The sequence below is a fragment of the Struthio camelus genome, chromosome 2 (assembly GCF_040807025.1).
Source record: "Struthio camelus isolate bStrCam1 chromosome 2, bStrCam1.hap1, whole genome shotgun sequence".
Classification (NCBI taxonomy): domain Eukaryota; kingdom Metazoa; phylum Chordata; class Aves; order Struthioniformes; family Struthionidae; genus Struthio; species Struthio camelus.
In genome coordinates, this window is record NC_090943.1 from 168724748 (window position 1) to 168740656 (window position 15909).

Consider the following 15909-nt stretch of genomic DNA (forward strand, 5'->3'; position numbering starts at 1 on the left):
GAGGTACATTTATTACTCAACTATTACAGATCTTAAAGCTGATGCAAGCTAGCGGTCAGCACATGGAAGCATTTAACATTTTACATTTTAGTCATTTGTAAAGTGAGAGGAAGCCCTTAGGCTGAGAAGTTTCATAGAAGCTGAAGCTTCTTTAACGAAAGTAGCTTGCCCTTCTGGACTGTGTTTTATTTTGGCAGCTTTACTGACAGAACATTCTGCTTAGTCACTTCCCCCCCCCCAATTACAGTACCAGCTTATGCAACAAACAAATGTGTTTACTGTTAGAACCATCACCTGTCAGATTTTTAGGAGGAATATGATTTGATTAAAGCAATGTGTATTTTAGCATAATATGCTTTAATGTTGTAGGCTCCAAGAGCCTAAAAAGACTTGAAATTTCTTAATATTGCTTTGTTTATGCAGCAGTCAAAGTTTAGCAGATAAAACAGGGGGCAACACATCCCTATGTTAGGTCATTTCAAAATGAAATGTATAGGTTTTCTCCATTTATTATCTTGTCCTAATGTGCGAGTTAAGTTTTCATTCACCCAGTAGCAAGTTTGGTATATCTCCTCTATAGAAGTATTTTTGCAATGAAAGACCGTTTTGACCCATGAAGTTCTCTGGAGACCTAGATCATCATGAAGTATGGTAGAAATAGTTCAAAAGCTCACCTCTACTTTGTTGTGAAGCTTTATTAAGCCAAACAATACTAAGTCTGAATTCTGCACAAAAACAGAACACAAGCTAAGGAGACTAGCATGTCACATCAGGCTTTTTAAGTTGTCTTAAGCTTGCTGCTCTTTAAATGTGGGGTAGAAAAGTATGGGATAGAAGTTATTGGTCTATCGGGAAAAAGCAAGTGCAACTTTTATGCCTCACTGGTAACACTTAAATTCCGCAAGAGAAGAATTCATGTGGTGTCTGTACAGTTCTTGCTAGTTACATATGCCGAAGTCTGCACTGACTGCAGATGAGCTAGAAATCTTGGCTAGAAAAATTGTTTCTCAGCTCACCTTCCTCTGAGGGCTTGCAGTATTGCCTCGCCTTAACACTCACATGCATCCTCTTTCTCTAGACTTCACATACAACATGTGGCAACAGTGTCTCATTCTCACTGATGAAAGAATACTTGCCCTAAAAAGATATGCTTTAGTCAGGCTTTAAGCTTCACTACAGTGAAGTGCAAAGCTTTAGAAGCAAAGTGTTACCAGCTTTCAAAACAGGGAACTGAAGTTAGTATGAACACTAGTTTTAGAGCTCACTGAGGTATAATTTCTACTGAAGAATAGAAGAGTACTCAGTAGAGTTGAAAGACTCCAGTTTACTCAAGGACAGACATTAGGTAACACCCAAGCATCTGGGTAGGAGATTGAGCAAAAAAGAGTGGAAAAAGACACTGAACATGTGTCTTTTGGCATGCTTTTTGTTTTTAAACAGTATCAGATCAAAGAATTGGACAAACTCAAGGAACTCAAGCAAGCTAAAAATGCTCCTTTACCCTCTTTGCTGCAAATTAGAGACATGACCTACACAAAATTAAAAAAAAGGAAATTGGTGAGTATAGCAAACTGATTAGGTAATTCTGTGAATTAGCATTCGTTTCTCAAGAGGGCTACCAAACCAAAAGCAGACCTACTCCAAACTTGTATTCACCACAGTGAGCACATTCTGGTTTGACTTAGACACACAAAGGAAAGCTTGACTGGAACAGTCCATCCCATTTGGATTAAGAGAGGTTCTCAAGCTATGAGGGGATTGTGTCTTTGAAAGCTGCAGTCTGTGCCATGAGACAAACAGCAAGAGTCAAAAAAAAATTGGTGCTTAGTCATTTAGGAGTTCAAGGTGGACTATCTTGTTATACAACACCGTTCCAAACAAAAACTTCTTCTAAAGCCTTCAGTTTCATATTTTCTTTCATTTGTTGTTTGTCCTTCATTCTGCACACAGCATCAAAAGTTATACTATATACTCTTTTGTACAAGGGGAAAGTAGGAAGATAAATATCCCCTTTAATTCTTCGCTTCATCTCTTTAATGCAGGGCCAGGTCAGCACCAAAAAGCCTTTGCCACCCTAGACATTTTTGAGAACAGTTCCTGAACTGTTACCAACCTGGATAAAAAGCACGGAATTAGCTCTGTAAATCAAGAGACAATGAAAGCTAGTTTTGAAGAGATCAAAACGCCTTGCACAGCAAATCCCTCTCCCATTAGAAACTCAAATATCTGAATTAACTTTTGCCAACAAGCTTTCCAGAAGAAATGCTCATAAATTTACCTTTTGAGTGAAAAGTCACTGATGTCTTTTACTGCACCAAGCTCTCCTAGCAGCTGTCAGTGCAGTTCTTATCAAGGTATATAAGCGTCTGGATGCAGGCAGCTTTCCACAGCCTCCCTATTTAGCATGTCTCTGCCACCTCCTCCCCTCACCACATGTTCTCAAAGCCACCGATCCAGGCGGTGGCAGCTTTGAAGAGTTTTATATAACTACTGGTGGTGGCAGAGATGAGGCTCTTCCACTGCCCAACTCCCCAGCAAGGTAATGTCTCAGCAGCTGCTCAAGGTTCAGAGAAAGAGCACAGACATGACTTCATTCATCTTTATAGGGTGCTAGTTCTAAAACAAATTCAAAGTCAACTTCTGGTTTAGCCACTTCTGACAAGGGGGGCAAAAATAGTCATTAAGTTTTGGTGCCATCATCCTCCAGCCTCTTTTGGAGGACTCCTCAGTTGTATTTGAATAGGTAAAACCTTTTGTCCATCCACTTCCGTACTGTTGCTGAAGAAAGCCAAAGAAGTTTTAGCTCTCATATCCAGTACCCAGCTGCATGCCAACTGGGCTGAGCCTATGGGTTGTCACAGACCAGATCAAGGAAGTTTGCTCAACACTTACCGTCAGCTGTGTGATGTGTAATGTTATCTGTAACAGCCACACAGCATAGCAAAACACAGTACTGAAATCCACCAGCACTGGACAGATACTTCCTACTTGTTGGTTAGTCTTATATCCAGACATCTGCTTTTAGTAGCATAGATGCCTTACCATTAGGAGCAGGTGTGACTACAATTTGCTGCGATTATTCTAATTTCAGAAGGTAAGGTGTTCAGCAGTTACACCCTTAAAGTCATACTTTGAACCACATTAGATCACTGACAACTGTGTCAGTCCAAATACATCCCCCTTATTCATACAAGTGAAATTGTTCATATAACCTACCAGAAAAGCTACCCATACCTACTGACTTTTCCTGGTCAGCCTGCAGTACAGCCTAATTTATTATTCAGAAGCCCTGTAAATAACAAGTCCAATTTTAAATAGAACTGGAGATTCATTCATTGATCTTGTAACCCTTCTGTTTCCAACTCCCCATGCTTTCCTGAAGGGTTAGCATGGTATCAGCTTGACTACAAGCATAAACTTTCAGATGCAAAGAAAATGACTTACGAATCCTTCAGTCCTAGCCCCTCACATCAAGCAATTTGTTTGTACTGTAAGGCTAACCAGCTTGTGAAGAAGAGTTCTGGGCTCTTGTTTGCTTTATCAGGTAGCAGAGAGCCCAGAAATTTCCAGCCCTGGCTGAATCTACTCCCATGCCCTTTAAGAAAATATCTCATTTAAAGCCAAGGACTGGCCGGTATTCTTGATGTTATATTTCAAATTATTAGCCAGACAATAATAACAAAGGAAGTTATTAATTGAATCTAGTCACAAACAGCCTAAGTAGTCAGAGTAAGGCTCAGTTTTAAGGCACTACAGCAAACGGGACTACTTGCCCACAGGTATATCCTGCTGTTCCTAATTAGTGAGAGTAGTCATTGCTAGCAATTGAAGTTTAAGCCTACTAGATGAACAGGCACTAGGCATCTATAGAAGAGCTAGCATAAGATTCACTGGAGGGGAAACCAAGCTCTTGTAGTACAGCATAACTGGGGGCTACTTGAGATCCCAGGAGAAAGGCTAAGGTATATATGCTTTGTTTAGTATGCCAGTCAAGTTCACGTGCCTACCTCCCACTATTATCTACCGGGTCCAAAGGCTTACTTTTAGATGGCATATTAGGTTAAGCAGACTGTCCTGAAGTGACTATGTGCATGAAGAGACACGCTGTCTGGCCCAATGCCATTTCTCCCAGGTGTCCTTCAGTGGATTTCAAGACAGTTAATACCATGCAGCTGCATGACAGAAGTTTTGAACATACCAGACCTTGGAGAGGACTAACTGGCCAAGCAATGTGGAAGGCAAAGCAGCAGAAAAACAGGGCTCAAACTGTCAAGCCTGCAATAACCATCGGAGCATGAGGAGCACATAACTGGTGGGCCACTCCCCTTTTAGCCCACTGAAGGGGGTAGTAGTTTCACCCTTATGCTGTGACAAGGTCTGAATCAAAAGCTTTGGACAGTCCTAAAAACAAAAGAAGCAGAACCTACATAAGTGGTATTCTGCGACACACAGAAGTGTAAGATGCTGGAAACATCAGGATAACTCACACTGAGAAGCACTGGCATTTTCCTTTTCTACAGAGGAGCGAGAAGCAGAACAAGAGCCAACAAAAAGAACAAATCTACATCAAGAGTTGATTTCCCCAGATACATTTCAGACAAACAGGACATGTGCTCTAGATGTGTTAGCATTGAAGCTAGTTGTGCATTTGTTTTAAGTTATTTTTTGAACTCTTGGGAGTTAGCTGGCCAGCCACACTACTCTAAGGAGCAATAGTTCAGACTGCCAAATCACTCCTTTGGGAATATCCCAAGCCAGACTGCACAGACCAATGTACTTGCTGAGATATTCCTGAAAGGGGAGGAGGTTTTTTTGCCCCACATGCATTCCTTCCCCCTCCCCACAGAAACCCTGAAGCCCTTGTCACCTGGGAGCAAAGATCCAGCATCAAGATTACCTTAATACTTGATTCTGTTCCTCCCACTTCTATTCCCATTTGACTGATAAGCCAGTGGTAGGTGAAGCAGTCCTCGGTTTAAGTGGGTTCTGGAAGACTGCTTGCTGTACGTAAGTGATGATAGGAAATGAAGTGGCACAGAACACCGACTGTTCTGTAGTCATCGCTTGTTGGGTTAAGCCACTGCTTTCTGGACATGGTCCAGGAAGACTGATCATAAATTCAAGGGCAGAATGACAGTAAGTACAACATGCAATTGTGCTTTTGTAAGATACAGCACTTTGGGTTCAGCCCCTAGTTAGGTCATTTATTTATCTGGCACTGAAGGGTGATAATGGCTTGTTTTTAAGTCTCCAAAATACATGACCTACACTGCATGCAGAAGTAGTCCAGGCCAGCCAGCAGAGGATAGAAAATGTGCAGGGTCAGCATAACACTGGTTTCAATTTCAGTTACAAAAACATTAGCATTCAGTTAAAACAAGATGAGGAAATTAGGTCCTCTCAACTCTGGTAAGAACTCTAGTCTTGCTCTCCCCAGAACACTGATAAAAATCCACTTCAGATATAGTTTAGTAAAACAATTCAGGAGTAATGTTTTCCTGCATCTGTTGCTGTTCACATGCCATTTAGGTTTTTTAAAAGCATCTTTGGTCTGTTTTTAAGGGCTAAGAAGTCTGTTTCATGTTTACCTCCCACCCTTTTATGCCTTGCTATAGCATCTATTCTAGCAGATACATCTAGCATCTATTATGACCAGCAGTTTTAGTCTCACAGGAAAAGTGGGTCGCATTCCACCCCAAACTTGTCAGTCTTCATACAACACTGCTAAAAAAAACTGCTCGTCAAGCTTAACAAGGTTATGCCAGCCAGGTGTCCTAAAGCTAAGGAGACTAGTTTAGTAGGCTGCATCCCTCAGACAGGAGGGCTGAAAAGCACATCTTCCTCAGCTTTAACTGAGATTTTAGAGTTTAATTGTCCATGTACTGAAGACACAAACAACCTTCCTGTCACCCAGAGATTTGGATTTGAGTAGACTCCATACCAATAAGAGTCAAACCAAGGTCAGAAACAGCTCCTAAGCCAAACCAAATCATTACCAAATGAAAGACTTGTGTCCTGAGGCTTGCCAGAAAAATCATTGCCAAGAACGAGCTTCATGAGAAGTCCTGGCTGCTCGTCCTTAGCTGTTACAATGCAGTATTCCAGTTGCAGCCTAAGTGACTTTACAGCACTTGTTGGAAATATCAACACTAAGGGGCTTTAGTTAAGCTACTGTGTGCCAGTTTACCTAAGATGGCAGTTCACAGCACATCAACTACTCTGCAATGACTCAGACACTGCAGCGCTCTGAAGCCATTGCCGAGATGCCTAAAGTTCGGCTTTTAACTTGAGGCAAACTCTGCCTCCAGCAACTATATCACAGGCCTACATTTAATACTATGAACTCAGCTCTTTCTAATGCCGAGTATCCTATTCCACTCCAAACAGAGTGGACTATATGATCTCAAAGCATTACAGAACAACCAGTTTATTCAGGACAGAAGTAACAGTTTATTCAGGACAGAAGTAATTGTGCTGGGATACAAGAGACCCTCAAAGTTCTAGCTTAAGGATATAGTAATACCCTTTACAAGTTGAAGTTTTGGGTGGTTACTGAATGCACTAGGTAGGGCTGCGGCCCAAATGCAAGATGTGTGGGTAACTGATAAGGTGCAAACTCTTCAACAGTCATCTGACAAGCAGTAGTTTCGTCAAGAATGTGAAGTCTTTAGCTCAGACCAGAGCTCTACTGCTTAACAGTGTCTACTTCCAGACTTGGCTTCTGGGCTGTCTAGGATAGCCCATCTCAAAGGGGATTCTCAAAGAGGAATATCAACTGTCTTTCAAGCTGTGCACAAAGTGTCATTCATCCTGACAGCAGATATTATGTTTCAGCTTTCTGGCAACTGCATTCGCCAGAAACGTTTGCATTTTTTATAGTGACTTACATACATTGCTGTGCTAGAAAGTTCACTGGACTCATTGTGAAAGCAGTTACTAGGCAAGAATAGTATTCTTATTTGTAAGAATATTGTTTCAAGCACTCCCCAGGTTAACACCAATACATTAAGCAAGCAACAACCACTGCATTCAGTATTTGAGTTACCTGCACTTCTGAACAGAAGCTGCACAATAAGGCTGACAGCAGGCTGCACGTTGAAGGACTGGGTGCACAGAACCACCAAGTCAGTTTAAGCCTCCTCCAACAGAGACAGTTCCACACACTTATGCTACAGCTGAAGTAGCTTTGATGAATTTTACGCCTATGGCTGCAATAGCCCAGAGCCTGGGATCTCGCAGCTAATACAGGTAAAGGTCGTTTGGTCTCCTTAAGATCCTAGTGCAGCACAGAACAGCTGCACTATCAGTCAGACTCAGCAAGCTGAGAGAACTTCCCCCATGTCACATGATGGCCTCACTGCTTCCACAGCAGCTACCCTGGCAGATGAACTGGGAAGTCCCATTTCAAGCCAAGTAGCTTCACTTCTGTTTGGCATGCTTTTATGCCAGCAATGATCAGGTTATCAAAGTCAGTTTGAATAGCAACTGGAGCTTGCTTTTATCTCAAGCATGATACCACTGTTATTGTGCAGGGTTGCTCAACACATGCTGCTTCATCGTTTGCTGCAAGTATTTGAGGTTAGCTTCTACTGTTAGGAGAAACAGTAGAGACAGACTGTCCATTAAATTCAGGAAGAATTTCCAACTGCAGTTTCCTGCAATAGGACTGTGAAAGGCTTTCACTGCTTTTGCATAACATGTAAATTGAGGTGCCCACAGTACTCGTGAGAAACTATCTACCTGCTCTAGGAGTCAAGTCTGGAGTCACAAAGCATTCAGCTATGAAGAGAATGACAGCAGCATACCACAGGCAGAATTTAGTTTATGAAGATTAAGCCAGACAAGATCAAATGCTACTGCATAAAGGAAGAACTTCAGTCACAACTCTGCTCATTATTTTGCAGCTACTAGGTCAGTTCAGCAATAAACTCCCATCTAGGCATTTTAAGATGCCTCTCAAAGCTCAAACATCTTTTCTAAGCTACTCAATCAGCAATACATTTTGACTTCCCCTCCCCCCCCCAAAAAAAAGAGTAGCATTAGATGCAGTTTCACTAACAAAATGCTCCACAGGTATCAGTTAACAGGAATATTCTCATATAGCTTTTAGGAATGATCCATTTTTTTGGAAAAACAAGTTTATACAGAGAAAGAGGCAGAGTTCACACATTCCTTAGCACACAAGCAGGGCAATATTAAATTACCAAGCCCTAACTCTTTAGCTGTCAGGGAATCCAAGACTAGAGTGAGTTTAAAAGTAATTAACCTCTGAGGTCACAGCCTTGCGAGACGGGTCCAAGTTCAGCCTGCTTTTGCTAAGCTCCTCAGAGCCTGTATTTCCACACAGTAGAATAAACACAGTTGCTTCAGAAAGCTCTTCACCTAGGCACTCCTCCGCTGCATTTGCTTCAGTGTGAAGAATTTAGGTCACGTGTACTTAGATATAAATGCATGTGCATTGTTTGAGTTACACCACACTAAGCTTCATTGGAATCCACATAAATATTCCACTTGTGCTGCACCACTGAAAGGTTACCCAGATGTTGCACTTCTGTCTTCAATTTACAAAAAAACATGGAGCAGCAGCAGCAGCAAGTTTGCCAGTTATGCAAAGATAGTCTTAAATATACCACCTTCTCACTATTAATGAGGGACACCTACAGGAGAAGACACTTCCTTGACAGTTGAAAGCAACAAATCTATCGAAAGTGTACAGAGACTAGACTGCTAAGAACACATTTCAGCTTTGCAGGCAAGAGATACCTTTGATTGCAAGCATCTCCAACAGCACTCAAACAAGATGTTAGCAGATTTTGCTCACTGTTTCCAGAGACAAGCTCCTGAAGAGCAGTAGGTTCCAAGAGGAGTTAGCATGCATTATGTAAGAGGGTTATCTATAGAGCCGTAGGTTTTCAGTTTTACTCAAGATGCCTCAGTTACATACAACCAAATGCAAGAATTGCTGTCACTTCCTTGCTCAGTGAGGCATGAGCCGATTAACATGAACTGGCCTCCAATAGTACAAATAGCTAACTAAAATAGACATTGTTCCACTGATCCCACCCGTTAGATCATGGAAATTGTTATTTTGTCATGAAAAGCCCCTTAAGCACCCTATTTAATCTCATTAATACTGGAATGAGGCTCTCATTTCCAAGATAGCAGCTGCCACCACCTTTGACAGACATGGGAACCAATAAACTGTTTTTGGCTGCCTGTGAGACTACTGGATGGCGTTTTAGAAGCCTAAAAGGGTGCCATTACCTTTTTTAAACTTATAGTAAAAAAGCACTTTTAGGAGCATTTATAGCTAGACTGTCAACTAGAAACCTTAATCTCTTATCTCAAGCCCTTTTCCTTATTTAGGAAGGGAACACTTAGGCCTGTTGAACATTTCAACTATTCAGTATAATCATTAAACAAACCTCATAGGAAGACCTTATCTTTTGCAATTCTGGTGGGGGGGGGGGGAGAAGGCATACACAAGCTATGCACGTTCTGCATTTGAGCAGTAAAATTATCAGAGCGATCACACCAGCAACTACTTTTGCCAGATGAAAAGCTTGAGGTCTAAAGGAAAGCAGCAAGTATTCACTAGCTCCTTCTCCGAGCTGAAGTGCCAGCTCAAGTCATATTCCATTAAATATTTCAGTAGCACTGCCTGACACAAGGAAGTGCAACATGATGCAGATCACACTGGAGAACAGCTTTCACACAGTATTATGGACACATGCTGTAACTGATTTCTTCTCACAGTATTTCTTCTCATTTCTAACACTGCAATTTAAGTCTCTGCACTCCATCTTTTCAGTGCTAGGTATCACTTTAGGTCTGCTTCATGCAGCACCTCCCCTTTCTACAACACAAAGTAGTCACCTCTTCTGTCAGACTTGCAACATCCTGCAACATCTCTTTTCTGTCCCTTCCCATTTGTAACTAGCTGCAGTAGCCAACTTCCAGCAATATCAACTTAGTCACTGGAGCTAGCATTGAGCTGAGTCCTGGCTAGATCTTTTCCTCTCTCCTTTCCTCCTCTGTACACACACACACTACAGGAGGTCAATCCTTCAAATACTACAGCTACATGACTCATTGCAGTAGAGCACAACTGCCACAAAGGGACAGTATTTTTCAAGGTCAATAGCAGTTTCTGCACCTGCCAAAGGCAGGCGATCACCACTTCAAAGTTGCAGCTCCAAGGTGCTCTAATTACTGATACCATGAAACATCTGGAGCTTAAGGAAAACTAGTTTTTAGACAGGATACCTGGGAAGTCTTGTAAGGGTTTAAGAGGAGGCAATTTCTCCCTCCCCAGTACTCCCCCACAAGCACACCACATTCGGGGAGGTGGGACTTAGAACTGCTTCATGGTAAAGCACTGAGCTCAGGTTACAGATTAAGCATGGAATTACCAAAGTGGCAGAGAAACCTCAAAGCTTAAGTCCGAGGGGCTAAACTAATCTCCATCTTTAGCACCTTTGACAAGTCCTCTCCCAGCATATTCACCACCCAACGTAATGCCAAAGGAGCACTCAGTCACCTCTTCCTCACCCCATCTTCACCTCATTAGGACCCCCTCAAACAACCCAAGTTTTCAAGCCTCTCCAAAGTAATCCTACTTTATTCATCCAACCATTCACCCCCTCACATCAAGCTATGCCCACTCTTTCATTCTCCTCCCTCCTTCAATCGCTCTCCCCGCATCCCTCCATCCCTTCCTTACCTTCAGAGCCCCCATCTCCCTCCCCAATCCCTCCCCCCACATCTCCCCATCCCTTCCTTACCTTCACAGCCCATCTCCCTCACCACAATCCCTCTCCAACAGCTACTTATCCTTTTCCCACTCCGGCAACCTTATACCTCCCTCTCCCCACATCTCCCCATCCCCTCCTTACCTCCACATCTCCCTCCCCCCAAACCCTCTCCCCACATCTCCCCATCCCTTCCTTACCTCCACAGCCCCCTATCTCCCTCTCCCCACATCTCCCCATCCCTTCCTTACCTCCACAGCCCCCATCTCCCTCCCCAATCCCTCTCCCCACATCTCCCCATCCCTTCCTTACCTCCATATCCTACATCTCCTTCACCATGAGCCCTCACACCCCTTTCCCACATCCACAGCCCCCCATCTCCCTCACTCCAAACCCTCTCCCTACATCTCCCCATCCCTTTCTCCCCATCCCTTCCTTACCTCCACACCCCACATCTTCACCATGAGCCCTCACACCCTTTTCGCACCTCCACAGCCCCCTATCTCCCTCACCCCAAACCCTCTCCCCACACCTCCCCATCCCTTCCTTACCTCCACAGCCCCCATCTCCCTCACCCCAAACCCTCTCCCCACACCTCCCCATCCCTTCCTTACCTCCACAGCCCCCATCTCCCTCACCCCAAACCCTCTCCCCACACCTCCCCATCCCTTCCTTACCTCCATACCCCCCATCTCCTTCACCCTGAGCCCTCACACCCCTTTCCCACCTCCACAGCCCCCCATCTCCCTCACCTCAATCCCAAACCCTCTCCCCTTACCTCCACAGCCCCGTATCTCCCTCTCCCCAATCCCTCTCCCCCCGGCCCGGGCAAGGCGGCCCCCTTACCTGCCCCCGGGTCTCCCCCTGCACCCGGGACCTGCTCCGCGCGGCGGGGCTGGGGGGAAGGAGGCGGCGGTACCGGGAGATGGCCGCGGTGGGGAAGGGTGGGGGGGAAGGAGGAGGAGGAGGGAGGGGTGAGGTCACTCACGGCGGCACGAGCGCGGCGGGCGACACCGGGCACCAGCGGCCGCTTTATACCGGGCTCCTCGGAAACCGTCTCCCGGCTTCCGCTTCCGCCCCCTCCCCGCCCCCTCCTCCTGCCCCGCGCCGGGGGGGGGGGGGTCATGAATATGCAAAGCAGGGGGGCGGGGCCCGGCGTGTTGCTAGGGAGACGGGGGGGTTGGCTACGGGGGTACCTGGGCATCGCCCCAGGGGCGGCGGCGGTGGCGGCGCCCCACCTGAGGCGGCGGGTGGCGGGGCCGCGGCCGCCTTCGGCTTCTCTTCCCTTCCTCCGGGAGGAGGAGTGCGGCTCTGCTCCCCCGCTCCGGCCGCGGAGGGGAGCGGAGGGGAGCTCCCGGCCTGCGGGGGCCGGCTGAGCGGCCGAGGGCGGCGGTCGCTCCTCAGGCCGCCACCTGCCGCGCGCCTCCCCGTTAACGGCCGCCGCGCGGGAGGCGCCCGCCGCTGCCCTGTGTGGCGGCTGAGGCGCGGCGGGCGGCTGGGCCACCTCCCCTCTCTCTCTCTCTCTTCCCCCCCCCCCCCCCTCAACGAGCGGGGCCGAGCGGGTTTCCAGAGGGTGTTTTGGGGTTTTTTGGGCTTGTTTTTTTCCTTCTCGCCGTTGCTCAGCCCAGAGCCTTTCCTCAGGTTGGGCTGTGTGCCGGGTGCCTCCCCGACCCCCCCCTTCCACCCCCCCCCGGCAGCGCTGCTCCCTCGTTACCTCCACCCCGGCGTGACAAGCCCTCCCGTCTTCAGAGGCTGCTCATTCCCCCTTGGTTTTCACGCAGCCGGTTCAGCGTTTTAGTGGGGTGGGTTGTGTCACACAGACGTCGCCTGTTTGGGGTTTTTTTTGGGTTTTTTTTGTTTTTTTTTTCCCTCCTCCCTGAGCGGGGGTCGTTCCGGGCTCGTGGGGCGGGCAGCGCGCAAGGCACACTGCGCACCATCCTGCAGGAAATTAAAAAGCTGAGGCTCTAATTGCAGCCGCAGTCGCGCCGCAATGTGAGCCCACGGTGTAAGCTCGCTATAAAACTTAAAGACCCCATTTTTTTAGCACTGATACACTTTTTTTTTATTATTATTCACAATTATCTGTGTCTCAGCTGTGCTGACTGCGCTGGGCAGGGTAGCATATCATTTAATTTTCATTACTTACGTAAACGAGGGCTGCATAAAGCAGCCGGTGAGCGGCATCCAAAAATGTATGTTGCATAAGGGTAATTGTTTTCTGTTCCCTGACATGCTGTTAGTATATACTCCAAAACAGAATTATTTTGTTGTGAACGTCTTTCTGTGCAGTTCATGAATAAATAAACCACTGAGCATACCAGACTTAAGAAAAAGGAAAGCCGCAGAAAGCCAAATGAAAGAACTGCACACATCCACGCGCTATTGAAAAGCAACACGAATTTTGAATCTAACAAAAATATGATGATTATAAACCCAGAAGGAACAAACAAAAGCTCATCTTATATTTTAGAACTGCATCCATCTATATTATTTTAGGCTAATTCAGGCAAAGTGCTTTCAAACGTGTGCCTGATCACGATCGTGTACAGCTCACAGAATTAATCATCCTCTGCTGAACACTCCCAAAGTCTATTTAAAGAAGGTTTTCTTTCTGACATGTTATTGCTGTTTATAAATGCTGTGTCCACATTGCTAGCTTTTTGAAAAAATACAACAAAATAAATGCATGTTAGTTAGCCAGACGGAAAAGATAACACTGCCACAGAGACAACGGCAGCCCAGTCTAACACCTACTCTTGACAATAAAACAACAACCTTTATATCACGACTGAAAGTATGCATAGCATAATAAAATGTTAAAGTTTCTGCCACAGAGGAAGCAAAATATACCTAAAATTTATAGCAGTATAAAAATCTAAAGGCTTGTGGTAAGAGAAAAGAAAGACTTCAGCGACTGGAAATTACGTGAGATCCTAACACAACTGAAAATACCAGTTAAAAAGCTCCAAGTTGTGTGTGTAGGCACAAGTTCTAAAACGTGTTTCTTGTTTCCCATGTATTTGTTGTAGCAAAAGGTGTTTTGACGTTTCCATATTAAGTATGCAGACACTTTAAAATACCTGCGAACATTTTATCTTTCTGCTCTTCTGTTGCCTGCTGTTGTGGTGAAGCATGGTCCTTATCTATCCCTGACATTTGAGGCGTTTCTAGGCAGTATCTCCATTATATTTCCTTATGTGGTTTTCACTTGAGACTTACTGTCAGCCACTAGCTGAGCCAAGAGCCGGAAAGGGCAGTTTTCCATGAAGCAAACGTTTTAGTTCAAAAAATCCAAATTGTTATGAACAGTATGGGGCGAGGGAGAGGGACAACAACGAAGCAGACCCACCTCTTCCCTCTGAAGTTTTTATTCAGCCCCAAATATTTAACCCGTCATAAATATGCTCACCCTCAAGTCTTTGCAGGGGAGAAAAGACAAGTTTCCCTTTTCACAGAATCACAGAATCGTTTAGGTTGGAAGGGACCTCTGGAGATCATCTAGTCCAACCTCCCTGCTCAAGCACAGAGGTCCTCTAGAGCATATTGCCCAGGATCGCATCCAGACGGGTTTGGAATATCTCCAGCGAAGGAGACTCCACAACTTCTCTGGGCAACCTGTGCCAGTGCTCAGATAGAGAGACGTGTGAATGCAGTCTGGACTAGACTGTGTCAGTCAAGTCACGGAGGTGCCACCTGGATGTAACTTTCTCCCAGGAGAGGGACAAGAGTAAAGCCCCTAAATCGTGGTAGGCAGCGAGGTATGAGGCGCATTCCCCTTCCTAGCAGTTATAACGATCTATCTTAAGCAGGCCCCTGCTCAGCAGGCTGCTTTTTATTCATGCTTTTCCTAGGAGCTCAGTTCTGCCCTTGCAACATGTAGCGAGCTGAGGCACTTGAGTCAGGGCTGTGGCTTTCCCTAAAGAAAGCATCTGGAAGTAGTGACTTTAAAATCTCCTTAGGGACTCTTAGGGTGCACGTTTCCATCTTGTGGGTCACATAGTAGGAGAAATCCTGCAGCTATGGGGGATCCCTCACTGAGTCCTTGCTTGCGCTGATTTGACTGGCATGCAATGCCTACAGATTTTAGAGAAAATCTAGAGGGCCACTGAACACCAGACAGCAATATCCTTAGAAGCCTTGCAGCTTGCTGTATGATGCCTTGGTATACAAAATGAAACAAGGGGTCTTCCCTATTTAATGAGATGCGTTGATGAATCAGATTGCAGATTATCAACAAGCTGCCCTGAGTTCTGTACTGCATTTCACAGGTACTTGGCTTACAAAATTGTTATGAAAATTTACCATCCAGCCAAGCCAAACAAACAACACCCCTGATATTATTTTACATGCGTGTCAAAAGAAATAACTTGCCTCAGGCAGAGCGGGTGAAGGAATTTTATGAGGCTGTGTGTGATCCTCCCTCTCCCCTCCCTCAGACAGTTAAAGAAATGTTTGTATGATGAAAGGGGTAAGGGAACAGAGGACAGCTGGTTAGGAATTAATGAAATGTTTGAGCATTATCATGCGATAATGCATTTAGTTGACTGTTTGCCAGTGTTCAGATCTAGTGTGAATTGCTTTATATGAGATGCGGGGAATCCTAGATTATCCAAAACCTCATGAGACTGCTGCTTCTAAGTCCTTTGAAAACCGGCACTTTAAAAAAGGTAATTCGTCATCTGAATGGACGGGGATTGTTTTGTCTGGCTTTCAGACTTAATGACATCTGACACAGCCAACTTACAGAGGTGTCTTCTGACTGGGAGTGGCCGTGGGTTTGGGAGGCCTGAGGCTAGACTTGAAGCAAATCTGAGCATCCAGAAACCTAGGTGAGGCCTCTCAGCCAGGACGCTTGTAAACAAGACATGAAAAATGAGTCTCAACTTTTACACATTTGGCCTCTAACTTATCCCCAGATTATCTCTTGCAGAGGGTATTTGATTCATTCTTGGTGGGAAAACAGTGCTCAGTCCATGAAACTGCTGTTTATCATTCTTCCCACCCTCCCCCATCGTATGCTGTCATTAAACTGGAACTTAAATGGCTGTGTAAAATGGCCCATGTCCCTTAATGCTTTTTTTTTCGCCCTAAAAGCTTTGGGATGACTCTGAATTCTGCCCATCAGATAAGGCTGTAAACTTGGGGAAGCCAACAAAAG

General features: G+C 45.2%; 1 protein-coding gene across 6 annotated transcripts in view; it reads right to left on the reverse strand.

Annotated features, from left to right (window-relative positions):
- Positions 1-15909, reverse strand: part of SLC45A4 (solute carrier family 45 member 4) — a 92380-nt gene that overhangs the window by 56661 nt on the left and 19810 nt on the right. For 2 of the 6 annotated variants that reach the window (XM_068933449.1, XM_068933441.1), the window contains exon 1: positions 11598-11732. The exons of 1 other annotated variant lie outside the window; for it this stretch is intronic. The gene's annotated coding sequence lies outside the window, so the exon portion shown is untranslated. 3 more of the 6 variants (XM_068933445.1, XM_068933442.1, XM_068933444.1) reach the window with 3 other exon arrangements.